The sequence below is a fragment of the Staurois parvus genome, unplaced genomic scaffold (assembly GCF_062004578.1).
Source record: "Staurois parvus isolate SC_StPar_1 unplaced genomic scaffold, SC_StPar_1.0 ptg000022l, whole genome shotgun sequence".
Classification (NCBI taxonomy): domain Eukaryota; kingdom Metazoa; phylum Chordata; class Amphibia; order Anura; family Ranidae; genus Staurois; species Staurois parvus.
The window spans coordinates 2,723,507-2,746,017 of record NW_028317818.1 but is presented as its reverse complement, the minus strand read 5'-3'; the positions used below and the strand labels follow the sequence as shown (position 1 = coordinate 2,746,017).

Below are 22,511 nucleotides of genomic sequence, written 5' to 3'. Positions count from 1 at the left end.
GGCCATAAAAGCCTATATGTGCACGACACACTGGCTTTTATTGAGGTGTGTTCAGAGGCTTAGGTGAGAAATGCCAAAAGCCCCATAAACATCTGTTTATTCATGGGATTGTACAGCCCATTAACAGCCATCATACCGTAAGAACATACCCAAATAATAAAACAATCCCACAAGGATTGTGGAAAAGTTTAGGCCGTGGACCCTTTAGTGGGTTTAAATCAATTTTAATTATGAAATGAACTTTAACCTTTTACTACCAAACAGAACTGCTGTTAACCACCTCTCTTGAGAAGAGGAGATTAAGGGGGGATATGATCAACACGTATAAATACATCAGTGGTCCATATAGGGAACTCGGTGTAGAGTTATTCACCCTGAGGTCATCACAGAGGACAAGGGGGCACTCTTTACATCTGGAGGGAATGAGATTTAATCTTCAAACACGGAAAGGTTTCTTCACAGTGAGAGCTGTGAAAATGTGGAATAGACTCCCTCAAGAGTTGGTTCTGGCCAGCTCAGTGGATTGCTTTAAAAAGGCCTGGATTCTCTCTTAGATACACAGAATATAACTGGATGCTAACATTTATAGGTAAAGTTGATCCAGGGAATATCGATTGACTCTCGGGGGGATCAGGAAGGAATTTGTTCCCCTGCAGGAGCAAATTAGATCATACTTTGCTGGGTTTTTTGCCTTCCTCTGGATTAACTGTGGGTATAGGAGTATAACTTTTTTTTTTTTTTAATGGTTGAACTGGATGGACTTTTGTCTTTTTTCAGCCAGACTAACTATGTAACCATTAACAGACCAACATGCTTAGTCACTAAGACTCAAGCAGCAATATCTTATACCTACCAAATGACCCTTTACCAACCACTGTCCACCCACAAAGTGGGCGACATTACCTCATAAAGATGGACCTTCAATATCAAACAGAACCACTGTTAACCATTAACAGACCAACATGCTTAGTCACTAAGACTCAAGCAGCAATATCTCATACCAACCAAATACCAGCGTACCATCCACTGTCTACCCACAAAGTGGGCGACTTTACCTCACATAAAGGTGGATTGCGATGAGAGAAAAATGAACAAAGGGGAGGGAGGGTGGGAGAGCAGGTCAAAAGATTCAGAAGGAAGGCTGAGGAGAATGCAGAGGTGAGTCCAGATGACAGACCTGAGGTAAATGCTGACTCCGCCCAGTGACAAGAGAGGATAAAAGTGGAAGGTTACACTCATTGGATAGATGTTTCCTGCCTAAAGATTTGTCACCAATCCAGTGCTCAGCAGCTGAGGTAACACCTCCTAGCAACAGTAGGCAGCTTGTTAACTGAAGCACAAAGTAGAAAGAACCAGCAAAGCAGCCATAGAGAGACACGGAATAACAATCATCATAGTCCTCTATTAACCCCCCTGGAGGTATTCCCGAGTGTAGCTCGGGGTAAGGTTTCAGCACCACAAGAGGTAACCTCGAGCTACACTCGGGCATACCATGCAGCGTTGCTCTGGGATTCCCTCCAGCACTTACCTTGTCCTGCGCTCCCGCAATGTCCCCCCTGCAGTGTCCCATGCCGGCATCCGTCTTCTGGTCCCTGCGAGCGTCGGGACGTACGGGGGAAGGAACCGGCGGGAAATTTGAAAATGTCAAAAAGTGACATTCACTAAATACACTAAAATCACATAGTAAAACATTACTGTATCAAACCACTGCACATACATTTTGTCCCGAGTGCTTTGTCCTGTGCCCTGCCTACATTTTTACTGTTCTTATTGCCTGGAAACTGAGAAATGTCCATGGTGTCCAAAAAGCGTCTCTTTAGGTCAAAAACGGTTTTAGACCAGCTAGAGAACAGCGATAGTAAATTAGAACCACTTGCAGAATTGAGTGATAATGATTCGTGGGGAAATTCGTCATCAGACACTGAAAACGATTTTGCGACTTTGCTCAGTGATGTGCGAACTTGGCGCTCTATTTCAAATTTCAATGTTTTTGGTTTGATTATATTATTGAATTAAATGTATTATTATATTATTATTTTGTATGATTATTTATTGAATTATAATTTATGATTTCGTGGTTCAAATTTTATCCTACCCGGGATGTTTACTAGACTCTTGTTCAGACAGATTTCAGTGAGTTATTCCTAAAAATTACAGCTTACAATAAAAAAATACATATTTCCATGCAAAAAAATGTACCGCTTTGAGCACAGAAATATGGACATAATCAGACCGCTAGGGAGGTTAAGAATGAAATATATATAAAAAATAAATGGGTGATAGGGGGTGACAATCTCATGGGGCCACTTCTCTATTTTTTCTTTTGTGGCCCTGACCAGGGGCGGACTGACAACTCATGGGCCCTCGGGCAATAGGGGATCATGGGGTCCCTGTGTCCTTGCCCAAACTCAAAAAAGCCAATGAAAAAGGTACCAGGGGCATCTCATGGGGCCCCCTACTGACCCCGGGCCCTCAGGCAGTGCCCGAGTTTCCAAATGGTCAGTCTGCCCCTGGCCCTGACATTCCCCTCTGGAAATATAATTGAAAGTGTTTTATGATATCTGTTTAATTAGTGCAAAAAGGAAAACAAATGTGTATTCAGCCAGAAATCTGTGAGGTCATAACTTCCTGTATCACTATTGTTCCCAGCTATCTGTGTGAACTACAAAACACCTTCCCCAAGTATGGAGCAGACAGGGAGGCATTACACAGTCCATTGCCTAGGGTGACAACACTGTTCATTATGGTTGTCACCCTAGGACAGGAAGTGTGTTAACAGCAGGATCCCCGGGTACAAATGAAAGGAAAGAAGTGTGAATAAAATAAATGGATGCAGCCACTGTGTAAGGGGCAATACTCTGACTTCTTGGTAGCCCTTTAGCCAGTATTAGTGGTCAGGTGTGGGCTATGTCCTGGTCCTCCCTCAGTGCACACTTTGTGCCCCCATAGAACTATGGAGTGCCCCCCTTCCCCAGGCAGCCTGTGAGCACCCATTCACAGAGGAGTGGGGTGGTGCCGGGACAGTGTCGGGGTCCCCTCAGAGGACAGCCGGGGTGAGCTCAGGAAGTCGGAGGAGATGAGCTCGCGCCCAGCCCTCTCCCCTCGTCTACACGTCGGACTGGTTAGGCCGCTGTAACAATGTGACATTTAAGGCTGGTGGCCCCGCCCGGGGAGCAGGGAAGACGGAGAAGTGCAGGCTGCCTCCCTCCGCTGATAGGTGGATCAGGAGGGTGTCCCTCTTCCCAGACTTTTGTGGAGTGTGGAAAGTGCCTGGAATTCAGACGCTATGCTCCTCTATTAGAAATCATTGTTGCCATTGGGAGCCATAGGGGTTGGCGGATGGTGCCCAGCCTGGGCTGACGACTCGCCCGGCCTGCCCGGCTCGGAAGTTTGGAGGATGAGAGCAGAGCTGTAATTGGTAAGGAAGTTTCACTTTGACAAGTTGTGAGGGAAGAACATGGAGAGCGCTGTGTGTGGATGAGGGGACCCGGCCGGCGTGTGCGGACGTGTCTGAGAGTGGAGGAGAGGAGACTCCTGTATGTCTGTGACCTGGAGAGGAGAACCCCCTGTATGTCTGTCTGTGATCTCATCCCACAAACCTCCCACCACCACTACACCGGCCCACCACCTCCTGCCTTGTTTACAGATGGAAGATCCTACACTGAGGGCACAGGGGGATCTGGGATCACTGAGGTCACCCCGTAGGATCCATACTGATAGAGTGTAAGCTCTTCTACCACACTGGGAGCACAGGGGGATCTGGAATCACTGAGGTCACCCCACAGGATCCATACTGATAGAGTGTAAGCTCTTCTACCACACTGAGGGCACAGGGGGATCTGGGATCACTGAGGTCACCCCACAGAATCCATACTGATAGAGTGTAAGCTCTTCTACCACACTGGGCACAGGAGGAATCTGGGATCACAGAGATCACCCCATAGAATCCATACTGATAGAGTGTAAGCTCTTCTACCACACTGGGGGCATGGGGGATCTAAGATCACCCCATAGAATCCATACTGATAGAGTGTAAGCTCTTCTACCACACTGGGGGCACAGGAGGGATCTGGGATCACTGAGGTCACCCCACAGGATCCATACTGATAGAGTGTAAGCTCTTCTACCACACTGGGCACAGGAGGAATCTGGGATCACTGAGATCTCCCCATAGGATCCATACTGATAGAGTGTAAGCTATTCTACCACACTGGGGGCACGGGGGATCTAAGATCACCCCATAGAATCCATAATGATAGAGTGTAAGCTCTTCTACCACACTGGGGGCACCTGGGATCACTGAGATCCCCCCATAGGATCCATACTGATAGAGTGTAAGCTCTTCTATCACACTGGGGGCACAGGGGGATCTGGGATCACTGAGATCACCCCATAGGATCCATACTGATAGAGTGTAAGCTCTTCTACCACACTGGGGGCACAGGGGGATCTGGGATCACTGAGGTCACCCCACAGGATCTATACTGATAGAGTGTAAGCTCTTCTACCACACTGGGCACAGGAGGGATCTGGGATCACTGAGATCACCCCATAGGATCTATACTGATAGAGTGTAAGCTCTTGTACCACACTGGGCACAGGAGGGATCTGGGATCACTGAGATCACCCCATAGGATCTATACTGATAGAGTGTATGCTCTTCTACCACACTGGGGGATCTGGGATCACAGAGATCACCCCATAGGATCCATACTGATAGAGTGTAAGCTCTTCTACCACACTGGGGGCACGGGGCATCTATGATCACTGATCACCTCATAGGATCCATACTGATAGAGTGTAAGCTCTTCTACCACACTGGGGGGATCTGGGATCACTGAGATCACCCCATAGGATCCATACTGATACAGTGTAAGCTCTTCTACCACACTGGGCACAGGAGGGATCTGGGATCACTGAGATCACCTCATAGGATGCATACTGATAGAGTGTAAGCTCTTCTACTACACTGGGGGCATAGGGGCATTTGGGGATCAGTGAGCTCATATCCTCCTAACCTCCTGTGACCAAAAAATATTACTTTCCCGGTACTGGTAGACTGCAAGCTCTTCTACCAAGTAAACAAGTAGGCCACAGGGATGTAGGGATCAGTGAGATCCCTCCCCCCCGAGGACCTATACTTTTCTGGTACTGATAGACTACAAACTCTTCTACCAAGTAGGCTACAGGGATCTAAGGATCAGTGAGATCACCCCCCCAGGACCTATACTTTCCTAGTACTGATAGACTGCAACCTCTTCCACCACACTAAGCATTGGAGGGATCTGAGGTTCAAGTGAGCTCATCTCCCTAACCACCTGCAACCAAACGTCCATACTTTCCTGGTACTGATGGACTGCAAGCTCTTCTGCCAAGTAGGGCACAAGAGGGATCAGGCATTAAGTGAGATTACCCACTTTTCTGTGACTTAAGAGCCATACTTTTCTTGGTTCTGATAAACTGCAAGCTCTTCTACCACATTAGGCACAGGTAAAATTTGGGGTTTGGAGAGATCACTCCCAACCTCCTGGATTGTAAGCTCTTTTAGTCCCCATATGCCACCTTTATATCTTCATAGACTGTGATCTAAAGCTGACCATAGACGGATCAAAATTTGGACGGTTCAGTAGGGACTGGGTGAATTTTAATCCCTGTGTGGTCACCCCTACTAGACAAAAGTCAATCGTTAGATCGACTTCTGTTGAACGGAAATGTTGGAAAACGTTTGTTAACCAGCGGTTGCAGCCAGTTAGCCGGAGCTGCTGATCAGTGTATTCTGACAGTGTCGAGTCCCACTGTCAGAATACAATGTCCTGGCGACCTGCTTGTGTGAATGGAGGAATCCATTCATTTTTTTTTTTCTCATGCAACCCTTTGGCTGAACAAAAAACACAAAAGACCCATCTATGATTAGCTTCACCCTATGAGCTCTTTCATCTTCTGTATATGTCTCCGGTATAAAGTCATGGACTGCAAGCTCTTCCTATGCACTTCCTGCATACCTAATTCTATGAATACAAGCTCTCACCATCCGTATTTCAAACTTCTAGTATTTCATTCTGTTTTTGTTAATGACTCAAGATTATGTATTGCTAATAAAGTGTTAGCCCCTTTTCATTCTCACTCTAAAGCTAGTCATATACTGCTCATTTTTTCTCATTCATCCAATTCAGTTGGGTTGAGTAGGAGAAAATCTATCAATTCCCCCATGGCAGCTGCCTAAATACAGTGCTGCCAAAGAGTGACTGCATTCATTGTTTGCCTATTCATTTTTCACCCCGTTCAGTTGATTTTTAGGGTACATACACCTAGCCATAATTAAATTACTGATCATTAAAATAGTCCAGAAAGTGGATTTACACACATATAGAAGTGTAAATGTCCTTACAGAATTTAGACATGTATAGAATCTACTTCTGTTCTATTCGATTAACTATGTATATGAGTTGTAGACGCATACATATGTAAAGTACTGACCTCAGAAGTAGATTTTGCTATTTTGATTTTACGGATCTAAGCACAGCACAAATTTACCATGTATGGGGCCATAAAAAAACAAAAGAAGTGCACTCAGATCTGAAAAAAATGTAGAACTGATAAAAACACAGCTTTTTTGTGTCCATGTGCATGAGCCCTCAAATTGACTTTTGTTGAGCTTGCAGGGCCACCCATATCTCAAATTTCAGCAAATTCATCAGGAATTAGACAACAGTCCCACCCTCTATGGCCAGCCTTCAACTTCCAATAGATTATAATAATTTGCTCCTACTGTATTATACTATACATTTTTTCTACTTACATGCATCAGCACATTGCAAAGCTATTCAATTTCATTGGTATCTCAACGCACTAAAAGAATGCACGTGTGTGTTGGGCTGTCAACCCACCAAAAAAAGCATAAGTACACCATTTCTTGTAATGCAATGTGCCACAACACATGGGAATACACTACTGTGCGTTGTGCTGTTTTGCAAAAATTGGTGCCCGTCTGATTTTTTAAATGTATTGACAGATAAACACATGGTAACATGCACAGAAACACGAAAATGTGCATTAGTGCAATACACCACAATGCCAAATGAATGTGCCCTCAGGTTTTAGCTGGCAATGCATTCTGTATTGTTCCTGATTACCAAATAATGATTCCTCTACCTTGTGTATTGTGTTAGGACACTGGCAGATGTAAGCTCCCCTACCTATTGTTCCTGTAGTTATAGATTGTAATTTGGGATGAGGTTTGGGTTCACCACTACTATGGGTTCAAAGCGCATCCTTTAGGTTCTAGATTCACTGAATTTATGTGCAAATTTGTCCAGGAATTTTTTTTCATATCTTCAGTGTCTTCACTACTGTTGCAATAGTTTTTATTAAGTTTTTAAGTAAGAAGCACGGTGCGTGTGTGTTCAGATAAAACCGCCATGTTGTAATGATGTGCAATGAAAACATTTTAACAGTTGTGCCTTTTTTGTGCAGTGCAGTGCTTAAAATTTAATTAAATACCTTTTCAATAAAGTTGCAAAAAAAGAAAAAAAAGGTAAACAGTGCAATGCATTGCATTGCCCTGTTCCCTTCAGAGTGCACACTTGTGGCTGTGGTATGTCACAGTCTGTTGAGTGAGCTCTTCAACCATGGTCAGAAAGCTTAGAAGGGCTAGTAAGGGGACTGTTAGATAAGCCAGCTTCCTCACTATAAAAGGGAACACAGAGAGGCCTTAGTGTATTCAATGTGGCTTTAGGCAAAGCAGAGAGATAGTTTCCTAACTAATTAGGGTCAGTTAGGAAACTGTACTTTAATTCTGATTTCCAATTCTTTGGGCAATCAACCATATTGCTATCTTTTTTTTGGTCAGCAGTCACCTTTGGCTGCTGTCCCATTCATAGCAAACTGTTTTTTTTCTGTTGCAAGGTTTCCCTTAAAAAGTCCCCTTTTCTTCAAGAGTGGTATTTTGGGGGGGGGGGGAGTACATTTTTTGGGTATATTGGTTATTAGGGACTTAGTTTTAAGTTTGGGATGCCCAAAGTGCATAATTTGTTACTAACCATCTGTTATTGAAGCTGCTTTTTGTTCCCAGCACGTTGCCGCATTGGATGACAAGAATAGCGTGCACCTAAACCACCTTACATTATACCTCGTACATTCACTGCACCCCCTATCCACATAGCTAAAGAAAAAAATTAGACATACACAGGTTAGGCCTATTATTCCTGAATACAGGTTAGGCCTATTATCCCTGAATACAATTGTCCTGCTGCTGGCCAATTTTTCACTACTGTAACTTCTGCAGTATTTAATTCCTTTTGTAAAGCTCTTTGTCTCTAGTAAATTTTGGCCCCGCCTTGCTTGACCTTTCACCTCTCAATCTTGGAAATAGAACACCTGCCTGTACTTTTTTTTCTGTAGTATATTTTGGCCAGTTCACCCTCAATAAAAATGTCTTGTTGCTGGCAAATTTTACACCGCAGTATCATCTGCAGTCTCCTATTCCTTAACGGGAGTTTAATAGAATTGACCAGTGGCATTAGCAAGAACAGGGATAGATGTAGGAAACTACTGGCCAATTTCTGTTTGCTAGGGAGTCCTATTACGGTTTGATTAAACAGCATGTGTATCTACTAAAACTACATGAAAAAAAATTCAAACTGAATCAGATTGGGGTGCTGCTTTATATAAACCAAGTTAACAGTAATAGAAAAAAATCAATTTCACAGCCAAATATGCGATGCAAGTATACAATGTCACTGTAACTGTCTGTGAAAATTGTACTCTTCCAGAAAACCACATAAAGCTTTAGAGCACCCACAAGCATGTTATTTAAAGTATTTGCGTGTTTTTTAATGTTGGCCTCAAAACCGCATGAAAAGACCCTTTCCCCGCTGTGCTGTATTTTTTTTTTATATGTCCCACATGGCAGTAGCCAGTTTACCATGCATTTTATACAGTAGTATTCCTATTCACATAAAAATGGGCAGATTTTATTAACAGGAATCCCCCTGATAGATTTTAATGGGATGTACAGAGAAGCTTGTGTTTGCCAAATTTCAAACTGGATTTGCCGAACTTCTGGTGAATCGAACTTGGGCAGATTCACTCATCCCTAATTGTAAGCGGTTTTATTTTCTTCAACATTCCTGTATAGGCTAAAAGATTATAACCCTTCATACCTTTTGTTCCTTTACACATTATTGGATTGTAAGCTCTTTAGTTTGGTCTTATGTGCTAACAGATAGAAAGCTCTTGTCAAGAAGGAGAAAATATAGAGGGAGAGAGAGACGGTTCCCATGATGACTGGAGATAGTCCTCTGGCCACCAGGTTTCAGGTTTTACTGCACACAAGCAATGGTTGACCTTGTTACCTGCCTGCAATGCTGCTGTTGGTGGTATATGCTATGCCTTAGGCTAGGCTCACAATTATGTATTTTGCAGTGTGTTTTCAGATTTGCAGAAACTTTTTGGAAAGGTTTAGGGACTTTTTTACACGTAGTACAGTGTGTTTTTGGCTCCAAAGACTCCAAATGGAATTGCATGAAAAAGGCTTGTCCATGCATTTTGGTGCATTTTCCTGCATGACATGACCTTCTAGCAACATTAACTCATCTAAAAAAATCATCAAAATTCAGCAAAAATATTCATGAAAAAATGCAAATCGCAGTGGAAACTGGGCCTCAAAACCACATCTTCCTGATATGCATAGATGTGAACCGAGCCTTAGGGTGAAAAGACAGCAATAAAAAGTATTTACAAATCTGCTTGGAAGAGGGTAGCTGGTATACTCTGTGGGGGTGTAGATGCGGGGGATTTCCCTGTGCATTGTGCTGTATGACGTACAATCTATCCCATAATGCACAGTTCAGTGGAAGGTACTGGTCTCCTATCTGGGAATTAGGTCTGCAAAAGGAAGCTCTGCTCAGCCAGCTCAGAAAAGATTTCACTGCAGGATGAAAACATTGTAGCTGGCCACACAATACAGGTAAGTGTACATCTGGAAAAGGACAGGGGGAGTTATTTTAGGCCAGGGGGCAAGAACGGTAAGTACAGTTTTTTAATAAAAGTGCCTTTATCATTTAAAGTTTACACAAAGGCAACTTTTTTATAGTTTTGGAGTGGTGAGGGGTTAGAACCCTGTTGGGGATTTTTTTGCTGTCTGTGTCCCCCCCTGGGAGATTCAACTATTTGTACCAGTGGCCTTTGTCACTGAGTCAAAATGTAAGGGGGATCCAAAATTTTAGAGTTGAGAAAGAGGTGAGAGTAAACCATCCAACAGAGACACCTGTTCTTGTGGCAGCTTTCTAAGTCCCTTTTCACATGGGCTGTAATCTCTACCTCTGTCTGAAGAGTGATCCGTGATGGCTCACTTTTCAGAGACTGGTATGGCACAGCAATCATGCCTCCTTCTAAATATTTTCTTGCCTTTTTTTGTCTGAATCACAAGGGGAATCTTTTATTGAAATACCACACCTGAACCAGTCACAAACTGGTGCTATTGATCTCAGTGGATGAGCTTGACAGGTGGTGCCACTTATCAAATGCGACAAGAAGAGGTACGTTTGTCGTGGCCACAGCTTGTGTACCACCCCCCTCCGTCTGTCATGGTAGGCTTTGTAGGTGGTCAAAATGCTTATCAACTGCCTGTTTTTACTGCCCCTTTATCATCTGTGTGAAAGGGGCCTAATGCCTAATACACATGATGAGAATATTGGACGAACGATTGTCCATGTTTTTTTTACATGCTAGTCTCCATAGCGAAAAAGAAGAGGTTACTCAACTTGTGAAAATTCTTGTACGACAGAATAGAATTTCGGAAGTTATATCATGTATTGTATTGTATTTGTACTGTATTTTTGGATGACTACTGCACTGATTAAATGAAAACCGCATGATCTGGTATTGTACAAGAAAAAAGTTTGTCCCTTCAGTTGTTGTTGCATGAACTGTTGTGATCGGCTCTCGAAAGCTGTATACTAACGATCAAATTATCGTATGATCGTTCCTCATACGAAAATTGTCGTACGATCTTGTTGTGTGTATGTGCCTTAAGATGGGTACTCGTTCCACGTTCTGGAAAATTTTCCTCATTTCTTGTTGCTTTTCCTGAAAAACAGATATATTTACATTAATTTCTATAACATTGGCAATTCACACAGGGCTTTACATACTGTACATTTCCATCAGTCCCTGCCCTCAAGGAGTTTACCATCTAAGGTCCCTATCTCATATACACACTAGGGCAAATTTGCACAGGAGCCAAATAACCTACCAGCTTGTATTTAGAAAGTGGGAGGAAACAAATACAGACAGAACCTGCAAATTCAAGGCAGATGGAGTTCTGACCAGGATACAAAACGGGACTACAGGGCTGCAAATCAGAAGTTCTAACCACTAAACCACTAAGCCACTGTGCTTAGTGGGACCCTGAAAAAATAATAGGGATTTTAACTCTTCCACACTCTATCTAAAAAAAAAGAAAGTTTTGGCTGAACATGGACCATGGTGGAGGAGATATCTCAAATCGTTTAAAAAGAGGAAAACCTATATAAAGTTGCACTTGGGCAGACACTCAGATGAAATACATATGTGGTAGCTGTGTTACCTGTTCACAGGACCGTACTACAGCATACACCATCTCCACTTTGCTGCTGTTTAGGTCTTATGCACACGGGACATTTGCCCATATCTCCTAGATGCAGCAGCTTTTTGGCAGAAAAAAACCTTTGCTTGTAATTGATTTTGGTGCATTTAGGCGTTAATTAATTTCATTGACCGGAATAAGAATTTGTTTTGGCCATAGGAATAAATTATTGCCCAAGAGCTAAATGTGCCTATTGTTAACGTGTGTTTAGATGCTTTTACAGGTGTCAGTCGGTTTCTCTGCCAAAACACTGTTACTCCTAGATGGGTTATTTTCTGCCTGTAAACTCCTCTACACACCTGTGTGGGCATGGACACATAGGCCAACATGTAGGGGTGTTTAGAGGCAGGAATAAAACTCCAGACATACCTAACAGCAGCATGAAAACCATCCAGTGTGCATGAGGCCTTATGTTCCATTTCTAAGGAGTACATATCCCATGATACTTTGCTGCCTGCAAGCAGTGATTCCTGTACTGACTCCACCTCCTGAAACTCCTCCTCTCAGCATGTCTGTAGTTCAGAAGGCAGGTTTTGTGAAATGTGTGACACATCACTGCCCACTCCTAGGGCATAGTAAATATGTGTCACAGAATTCAAGGAAGTACAGGGTCAACTGACCGAACTGCAGTGGCTGCTGGAAAAGTGACTGTGGAGCTCAATCTCAGTCTTCACGGGACTCTGCAGTAATTTTTGCAGCAATTGTTTTCTTTTTCTGGGTCAAAATCCTGCGCAAAGTCCTTTTGTCTCTTTTTGTCAGCTGACCGTGTCGACCGCACTTATGTTTATCATATGACGTTTTCCCGGAAACTGTATATGTCATCATAACCTATGATACTGCACCTTGCAACACCAGTAATAATTTGGCAACTTCAGTCACAGAGGCATCCAATAGGCGGACACCTATAAATTGCCCTCTTAGTCCGCTCAGTAAGCTCTGACATGAATAGCAGCACACACAGTGAATGACGAAAGTGAGGCTTTCCACCTGTTAGCTAGGTGTCTCATCACACAGCGGAAACAAGAGTGTTACATCACTTCCGCTTTGTCATCACTTTCACACCTACAAATCATTTAATGTTTCCATTTTTTTTCTAATGTGTGGGTTCTTCACAAAGGAAATTTACAAACTTCAAGAAGTAGACCAGAACAAAATGAAATACAGCGTAGAGATGAATATAATGATTTTCCATCTGACTATAGATAGGCTTTAGAAACAGACCAGGCCAAAGTGCACTTCCTAATTGAATTGGGCATTTGCATAATAAAAAGTTCTCAGGGGCTCTAGAAAAGTGTATATCCACTCTGTATTTTTACTTCTGAATAGAGCGGGCAAAGGTCAGAATGTTTTCCTGGCTTGGCTTGCTGTCTCTATTAGAAAGGTTTTCTCTTCCGTCTTGTTCTGTTGACCACTCTCACTAACAAAGGAAGTGAATGAATCTCCCTGACAGGACGAGACAGGCAGCAATAAAAGAGGATGGAGCTTCAAATTCTTCCCCACTGCATTTAAAATGTTTTTACTGTTGTATATGTTCCATTGGAGAGATTGTTTGGTGAGGGCCATGACTTGGAAAGGAAGTCTTCAGTGATAATACTGTTTGAAAAGGAAGCTGCCAGGATAGAAATGTCAGTATTGAGGCGTCTTCCATAAGTGTGTAGTGTCAGCTCAGACAGGCTGCTGGCTGCAAATATTAGATGTGATCTTTGGCCTGTCAGGTTTAAACAAAGTAAGTGAAACTAAGTAATGGGGAAATATAAAACTTTCATTAGTAAGCACGTACAATTACTATAATTAAATACTGAGTATTTCTATTCCTGCATAAGCCTGATTGGGACTGGTTTTATGTCAGCACCACCAGCATTTCATCTCTTCCAGGAGCTCTCTGGGCTCTGTGTCTGAGCAGTCACATCACATAAAGTATAGTGTGTCTCCCTAGTCATGAAGTAGGATCAAAGTCGACTGGTGAAGTTCACATAGGAATCTTCTTCTTAGGAGGAGTGGAGGGCAGAATTCTTAAGTGGTTCTGTTCTTTTTTTTCCTTTTTTTTAAACCGTTACTTGCATTCCACTGTTAGCATGTGCTGTATAAAATCATTATATTATGCTTCATATCTTGGGAGATATTGAATCAACTATTTGTGAAGAATTCAATTTAGAGTGTAACTAAAGGCAAACATTTTTTTTTTGTTTTGGATAGAGTGGAGAGGGATTAGAACATCCGTCAGTTTGTTTTTATTGCTGTCTGTGTCCCCAGTAGGGAGAATCACCCTCTCTTTTTGTCCTGTTTACCATTATCATTAAAAGTGAAAGTTAAAGAAAATCCCAAATGTTGGGTTGCCCCAAGAAAGCAATAGAAGGAAGATCTCCAATGGGTACACTAGTTCTGATGACCCTAGGGGGCCCAATGGATTCCCTTCATTTGCAAGGATTTCCTCTCACTTACTATTTTGGCTATGGGACAATCTCCCTAATGGGACAAAGATGGCAAAAAAAACTGAGTGTGATTAAAACCTTCCCTTAGGCTAGGGTCACACCTATGCAGGTTGCGTTTGAGCTGTTTCTGCATTGCGTTTGCATTTTGTGCACTTGCGTTGTTGATGCGTTTTTGCGTTTTTTTCCATTTTTTAAAATTTTTTCTTGTTGCTAGGCAGATTTAAAACACAAAACACATAAAAAAATGCATTAAAAACATGGCAAAAATGCAGCAACTGCAGCATTTCCATTGAAGTCTATAAAACCAGAAATGCAACTTTTTGCATTCAAAATGTCTCTGACCCTTTCCAAAAAATGCATCGGGTGAAAACGCACAGGTGTGAACATGTCCCATAGGAAATCATGTTAAATGGACTGTACTGCGTTTCTGCAAAGCACTGCCCAAAAGGCTTAGGTGTGAACCTAGGGTTACTCTAGAATAAAAAGAATTTTATCTATAGTTCATACTTTAACTGCAGCAGCTACTCTGAACTACTCTGATAATGGGATAGGAAAAAAAATTTTAAGTTTTAAAAAATGGGGCATTCCATTGATTCCAATGAGCTGCCTTACATTCGACTCGTGTCAAAGGAGCTCATGTACCTTTTTGAGCATTGAGCTTTAGACATTGTTTCATGCAACAAGCACACGTCTTTTTTTTGCTGCATTTGGGGTGGCATCAACAATGAATGGCAACATAAGTGCAACAGGACTTTTCTAGGGGCATTCACAAAACACTTTAGTGTGAATGGAGCGTAAAATGTAGGTTGCACAGTAATTGTAGCTGCACAGGGGCTGCTTTAATCTACTGAGCAGATATGATGGACAGCTTATACAGTAATGCTGTGGTCCCAGCTGCTCTGCCTGCTCCTCCCCTCATCCTTCTAAATCACATAGTACTTTGTATCATGCAAACCCATTCACAAAATACAAATCCGGTATGGACAGCAGAGGTGAGCTGCTCCTGTGTGAGAAAGCAGCATCACTTTGGTGAGGCCAGGAGTATAGTGATAGTTGTATTCTCAGCATTCAGTAATACTGTTAAATAAAAGAGATAAATCCCAGAGGCGTGCACATTGTTGGACTTAGCCCATAGTAAGTCCGCACATTTACAAAGTGGCTGAATTCCTGGAGTCCAGCTTTGTATTTTTGTATGTGATTATTTGCACACAAGAGTGGGAATAATTAAAGCATGAAGTGAACAAAAAATCTCCTGAATGTATAGCTGTAATCTGGTGTTATATGTGTTTTAGGCACTCATGAAATGAATGAAAAAAAAAATCAAATTATAAACAAAAAAACAACAAAAGTCCATATAATTGTGAATGTAGTATTCCCATACAACTTGTGATATGTTGCTTTCAGGTAAGTGCTGCAAGAACATGCAAGTGGAAAATGCCTCCATCATGGTGAATCCCTTATGGGCAAACTATCACTTCTCTGTAGTGACTCCCACAACAAATGTTAATATGCACTCCAACACCAGATGGATTCCTGGCAGATGGCACCTGGAGTTTTATTCTGCAAGGACACAGTCCGACTCTTATTCTCTGTACACACTATAAGAAAATTGGACCAACATATTCGTCTGACGAGCAATCGTGCAATTTTCTAACGGTGTGTACATTGTTTTCAAAAGCCGATTCCGATCTTACGAACGAAAATTAACGATGGTGAAAACATCAAAATTTTTGTTGTTCGGGAACAGAACGAACAATTTTTGTTTAATGTGTACTGTTTTCGTACGAGAAGAATTGGATATGAAAGACCTCGCATAATCGGAAGCTGCTTATGACCTAGAAGAACCTGAAGAAAATAATCACCAAAGAATATTCGTAAGCATTACAGCCATTATTGTCAGTAAACAGTTGTCTTCAACCCACCCCCAAAAAACAAACATTACATATGCTACTGCATCACAATGAATGTGTGTTTGAATGTTGTTGTAAAAATAAAACCAGAATTCCAAAGCCCAAAATGGCAATTGCAATATTTTCAGAACATTCGGATACGGTATCCATGACTATTTAAAAAATTTGTCACGAAAGATCCGTTAATGGGGGATAACATACAGTGGGGATCGAAAGTTTGGGCACCCCAGCTAAAAATTTGTATTAATGTGCATAAAGAATCCAAGGAAAGATGGAAAAATCTCCAAAAGGCATCAAATTACAGATTAGACATTCTTATAATATGTCAACAAAAGTTAGATTTTATTTCCATCATTTACACTTTCAAAATAACAGAAAACAAAAAAATGGCGTCTGCAAAAGTTTGGGCACCCTGCAGAGTTAATATCTTGTACTGCCCCCTTTGGCAAGTATCACAGCTTGTAAACGCTTTTTGTAGCCAGCCAAGAGTCTTTCAATTCTTGTTTGAGGTATCTTTGCCCATTCTTCCTTACAAAAGTCTTCCAGTTCTTTGAGATTTCTGGGCTGTCTGTCACGCACTGCTCTTTTAAGGTCTATCCATAGATTTTCAATTATGTTGAGGTCAGGAGATTGTGAAGGCCATGGCAAAACCTTCAGGTTACGCCTCTTGATGTAATCCCCCGTGGATTTCGAGGTGTGTTTAGGATCATTATCCATTTGTAGAAGCCATCCTCTCTTTAACTTCAGCTTTTTCATAGATGGCATCAAGTTACCATCCAAAATTTGCTGAAATTTTATTGAATCCATTTTTCCTTCTACTTGTGAGATGTTCCCTGTGCCACTGGCTGCAACACAACCCCAAAGCATGATTGTTCCAACCCCATGCTTAACAGTTGGACAGAGGTTCTTTTCATTAAATTCTGTGCCCCTTCTTCTCCAAACGTACCTTTGCTCATTCCGGCCAAAAAGTTCAATTTTAACCTCATCGGTCCACAGAACTTGTTTCCAAAATGCATCAGGCTTGTCTATATGTTCATTTGCAAAGTTCAAACGATGATTTTTGTGGTGAGGACGTAGAAGAGGTTTTCTTCTGATGACTCTTCCATGAAGACCATATTTGTACAAGTATCTCTTTATAGTGGAATAGTGTACCACAACTCCAGTGTCTGCCAGATCTTTCTGGAGGGATCGTGCAGTCAAACGTGGGTTTTGAATTGCTTTTCCCATAATCCTGCGAGCTGTTCTGTCTGATATTTTTCTTGGTCTTCCAGATCTTGCTTTAACTTCCACTGTTCCTGATGACTGCCATTTCTTAATTACATTCCAAACAGAGGATATTGACATCTGAAAATGCTTTGCTATCTTCTTATAGCCTTCTCCAGCTTTGTGAACATCAACTATTTTCAGTTTCAGTTTTCTAGACAACTGCTTAGAAGAACCCATGGTGCTGATTGTTGGGGCAAGGTCATATGAGTCTGGGCATTTAAAACCTTTGAGAGTGACATCACCTGGTCTTCCCAGACGATGATTGAGAACAATCCATGACACTGGCAGGTCTCAGCTTGACAAAGGGGGCAGTGCATGCTATAAATTCTGCAGGGTGCCCAAACTTTTGCAGACGCCATTTTGTTGTTTTCTGTTATTTTGAAAGTGTAAATGATGGAAATAAAATCTAACTTTTGTCGACATATTATAAGAATGTCTAAACTGTAATTTGATGCCTTTTGGAGATTTTTCCATCTTTCCTTGGCTTCTTTATGCACATTAATACAAATTTTTAGCTGGGGTGCCCGAACTTTCGATCCCCACTGTATATGGCACCGAAAGGTGTGGCTACAGGGTCACACACACATTACATCACTTCCACAGCTATGCTACGACGTTCGTACGCAATGTTTTTATCGTACAATATTTTTCTCATGCATAAAAGCACATCGCTTTCGACCAGCTGCGTACAATTGATGATAATCGGACGATCAGTCGTCCGATTTTCTTATAGTGTGTAGGGGGCATTAGTCAGCGTCTCCGTGTCCTAAACACCCAAAAGTGTGAATATCTTAATGGATATTCTTCCTTCGCAAGTGATAGATTCCTCTTTCTCCGCTTAATAACCTCAAAGAAATATAAATCGATATAGTGCATTATCTACAACGTATGATATCTAACACAAAAAAACGTACTTACAAAAATAGTGCTGATAAGTGCAAAAATTCTCCACCATGCGTACACTTCTAACCATCTGTCATTCTTACTCTTACCCTCTCAAAAATAAGAAAAAGCTTCCACAAATTCCACCTTCCTTTGTGGTTAAGCTCCTAGGTCTATCCACTTTCATACAGGGAATATACTTCCGAAGGAATTGCATATAGTGTCATATATTCAAAACAATACACTTACTCTATTCGTGCTCCTCTCACTTGCACCTTACCAGACAATAAAGATCCACTCGCATAGAAAAGAGGGCTCCTCTCACTCCAAAAAGTATCCGATTCTCAATGGCATCATAACATGTAGCAAAGTACAATCAAATAGTGTAGTAAGCAATGATAGGGATGTGACTCTTTAATAATAAAATTGCGATTACAAAAAAGCAAAGTGTCTCAGCATGTATTCAAATGGCAATTAGGTGTCCGTTTATGAACCAGCGGTAAATGATCGCTGCTCAGTTCTCCGGCATTCTCGGAGAACACAGTTCTCCTGTGAATGCCTTTTATGAAGCGGTGTAGATCAGTTCTCAGAACGAAGGGAGAACGATCTACAAACGCTGGAAAACGCCTGCTTTTACTATAATCTCACGAGATTACAGTAAGAGATCAGTTTATTAAGCAGAGGTAAATTATCATTGGGTTCCTCCAATTCTCCAGCTCTCCACACAGATCTCCAGTGAAGGGCTGACATCGCTCCTCGCTGATATCCTGAGTGTCATAAACTGTGAATGACCAGAGAGTAGCTGCGATCCTCTGAATCGCAGCTATTCTCAGTGTCATAAATGGACACCTTAGTATGAAATACCTTCTCGAAAATGGCCGCTCCGTAACTTCCGGTTTACGTCCAACGTCATGATTAATTGATGATTTCTGAAACACATAGGACACCGGATTACAGATATTGGTTATTACTCACAGATACATTTTTGGAGATAATGCAGCATTTACTCTTTAACCACTTCACCTCACACCTGTTCACCCCCTATAGACAAGAGTAATTTTTACATTTCTGCTATGGGCCTGTTTATTCGATGATAACTTTGTCATTACCTAAGATAAAAACGTAATACATATTTTTTTTAAGGACAAACAGGGCTTTCTTCTTGTAAATATTCTCTTGCAACAATGATTTTTCTTTTGCAATCTTAAACAATTAAACGTAACAAAACACACATTTTCTTTATTTGAGCAGTGTTAGTTTAAAAATAGATATTGTTACTGCACATAAAAGTGTGCATTTTATTCTGTAATTTGTCCTGTTTAAAATTACACTAAAATTATGACTGTAGTATAAAGCAGTGCAGTCATTTACAAATGAAGTAAAGTGTTTTTTTTTTTTCAATTTTGTGCTTTTTTTTTATGTGAAATTTGTATATGTATGTTAAAGATGTAAGAATATTAACAAACAAAGCTAACAACAACAACAAAAAAAAGGTTAAATATTAATAGTTAATAAAATAGAAACAAGCAACCAAAATAATCAGCAGGAAAATAATAATTGAATGGAGCAGGAGAATAAGGAGTTAATTAGAGCTGACTAGAGTAAACTAAGGGTTAATAATGGGTTAAAACAAAGGAACATTTCATTAATAAAAAAACTAAACAAAAAAGCCCTTTTCTTTTACTTGTCAAGTTGCTTTAACTGACTTAACCTGCAGATCAAGCTCATCCCTTTGATCTGTAGTCTAATAAACAGAAAGATACAAAATGAAACATTGTTTCTTAGTATGTTTCTGTATTCACAGTCAAGCAGTGTTGTTGATAAACATTGCCATACTGCTTTTCTTTGACAGCTCCAGCTGTCAGAACGTTTTCTGTGTACTCAATGTCACTTTGTTTAACCATTTACCCTCCAGAAGATTTTACCCCCTTCCTGACCAGGCCATTTTTTGCTATACCATACTACCCTAGTGTAACTGACAATTGCTTGGTCATGCAAGACTCTACCCACATGAAGTTTATATAATTTTTTTCGCACAAATAGGGCTTTCTTTTGGTGTATTTGATCGCCACTGAGGTTTTTATTTTTTGCGCTATAAATGAAAGAACTGAACATTTTGATAAAAAAAAAAGCAATATGTTGTACTTTCTGCTATAAAACATATCCAATAAAAACATTTAAAAAATCTAATTTCTTCATAAATTTAGTCCAAAATATATTCTACTATATATTTTAGGTAAAATAAAACACAATAAGAGTATATTGATTGGTTTGCGTGAAAGTTTTAGCATCTACAAACTATGGACTATATAGTGGAATTTTTTTTTTTAACTGACACTTTGTGGGAACCAGTGACACTAAAACAGTGATCAGTGCTAATAATATACACTGACACTGTACTAATAACACAGGTTGGAAAGGGATTAACATCTAGGGGTGATCAAAGGGTTACGTTTTTGCCTAACAGTGCTTTCGTGTGTACTTTTACTAGGGGACTAGCTGGTTTTTATTCCCTGCTTTGCAGGGAAACAAAAATTGGCACACCCCAACTGACAGGGCAGAGCTCTGTATTGTTTACATACACAGAGCTCTGTCCTGTCAGCCTCTTCACAGATCACCTTTTTCTGTGTCTAATCACAGCACAGCCGGGGCAGCAGTGCATGTGCGCATGCCCCCTACTTGGAAGAGCTGGATCACGTGCTAGGTGCATGATTCAATGCAGGAGAGTGGTTAATCAGAGCTTAATTGTTGAGTACTAGGACAGGGGAGGTCCTGGCAGCAGGGCAGAAGGACTGGAGGTGTTACACACGCCTTGTGTACAATGATGACATTTTCTGAGCGTGTCTAACTAGTTGCCGCCCGGCCTACAGCCAGATGGCGGCCAGGCGAACAGCTCGTCCTTCCATATGCCATATGCGTCCTTTCCAGAACGCGCATTGCGCATGCCCGCAGGGCAGCACTGCAGCACAATCTGTCACCGGCCGTGTATGACAGATCACGGCTGATGACAGATCTGTGTACCGGCCCCATTGCCAGTACCATGTGACCTGCTGTGACTAATCACAGCAGGTCACATGATAGTTGTATACAATGTATGGCTTCCTTTCATGCCAGACATTGTATACAAGTGTGTCTAGCTGTGAATGGTCACAGCGATCACATGCACAAGCTGGGCCAATCACAGCCAAGCTGTGTCATGTGATTGGCCATAGCCAAATCAAAGCTAATCACATAAAAAAAACCCTGAATGAATCGATATCATTCAAGTAAATGCTTGCTTACAGCAAAGTAATTCTTTGCTATAAGCTAATTGTGTAAAAAAAAAAAAAAATACTGATAACTTCCCCAAAGTAGAACAATGTTGCTATGGTAACATTATACTACTTTGGTCATAGTGCAATATGAAAAGAAAATCTTAAAAAAGAGAAAAAAAAGTAATAAAAAATAATAAAAACATTTAACAAAATTGAAAAAAAATTATCAATTTTTTTTTCATACTGTTACCAGTCAGTTTCCCTGATCACCGCCATGCCAGTTATATGATGATGCTGTACTGCACTGGTGACAGTATGTAAAAAAAAAATTGTGAAAATCATTTTTTTAATTTCTTAATTTTCCAAAAAATTATGGCAAAAAAAATTACAACTTCAAAAAACTTGCCATGCCTGTTATGAAATACATCGTAATTTCAAACATCGTAACATTGCAAAAAGGGTCATTTGGGGGATATCTGTACTGAAACTAGATTGGCTGTCAGTACTTCAGAATTGATACATTTTCAGATATATCCCATAGTTTGTGAACTCTATAACTTTCCTACAGACTAAATAATAAATATTAATTTGAGTTATTTTCACCAAAGAAATGTAGCAGAATACATCTTGGCCTAAATTTATGAAGAACAATTATTTATTTGCAAACATTTATAACAGAAACAAAGAAACATTTTTTTTTTTTTAATTTTCGGTCTTTTTGTGTTAATTTAGCAAAAACTAAAAACCCTAGTGGTGATTAAATACCACCAAAAGAAAGCTCTAGCTGTGTGAACAAAATGATAAAATTTTAGTTTGGGTACAGTGTTGTTTGACCGCACCTGCAAGTTGCAGAGTCTGCAACTGGTTAATATACATTTTATTATATCGTAACTGCATCAAAGAGTATGGAAACCCACTATTTCATATTCCTGATATGCCTGCTGAACCATGTACTTGTATGAAAAAATATCCTGTTCTCTTTGTATTGCTTCCTTTGTGTGGAATTCCTGATGTACCTGCCAGTCCCTCTGACTACACTAGGCATAAGAGCAAAAAGTAGTCAGTTCTCTAGCTGTGCTGGGAACTCAGCCTGCTCTCCTCCAATGGTCAGACTTGTCCTGACACACCCCCCCTCACTGCA

The 22,511-nt window shown here is 40.9% G+C and overlaps 1 protein-coding gene across 2 annotated transcripts in view; it reads left to right on the top strand.

The window, feature by feature from the left end:
* The first annotated feature begins 3,070 nt into the window (after positions 1-3,070).
* Positions 3,071-22,511, top strand: part of RHBDF1 (rhomboid 5 homolog 1) — a 187,423-nt gene continuing 167,982 nt past the window's right edge. The window contains exon 1 of one of the 2 annotated variants that reach the window (XM_089691722.1): positions 3,071-3,418. The gene's annotated coding sequence lies outside the window, so the exon portion shown is untranslated. The remainder of the gene's footprint in view (positions 3,419-22,511) is intronic. The other variant, XM_089691731.1, reaches the window with a different exon arrangement.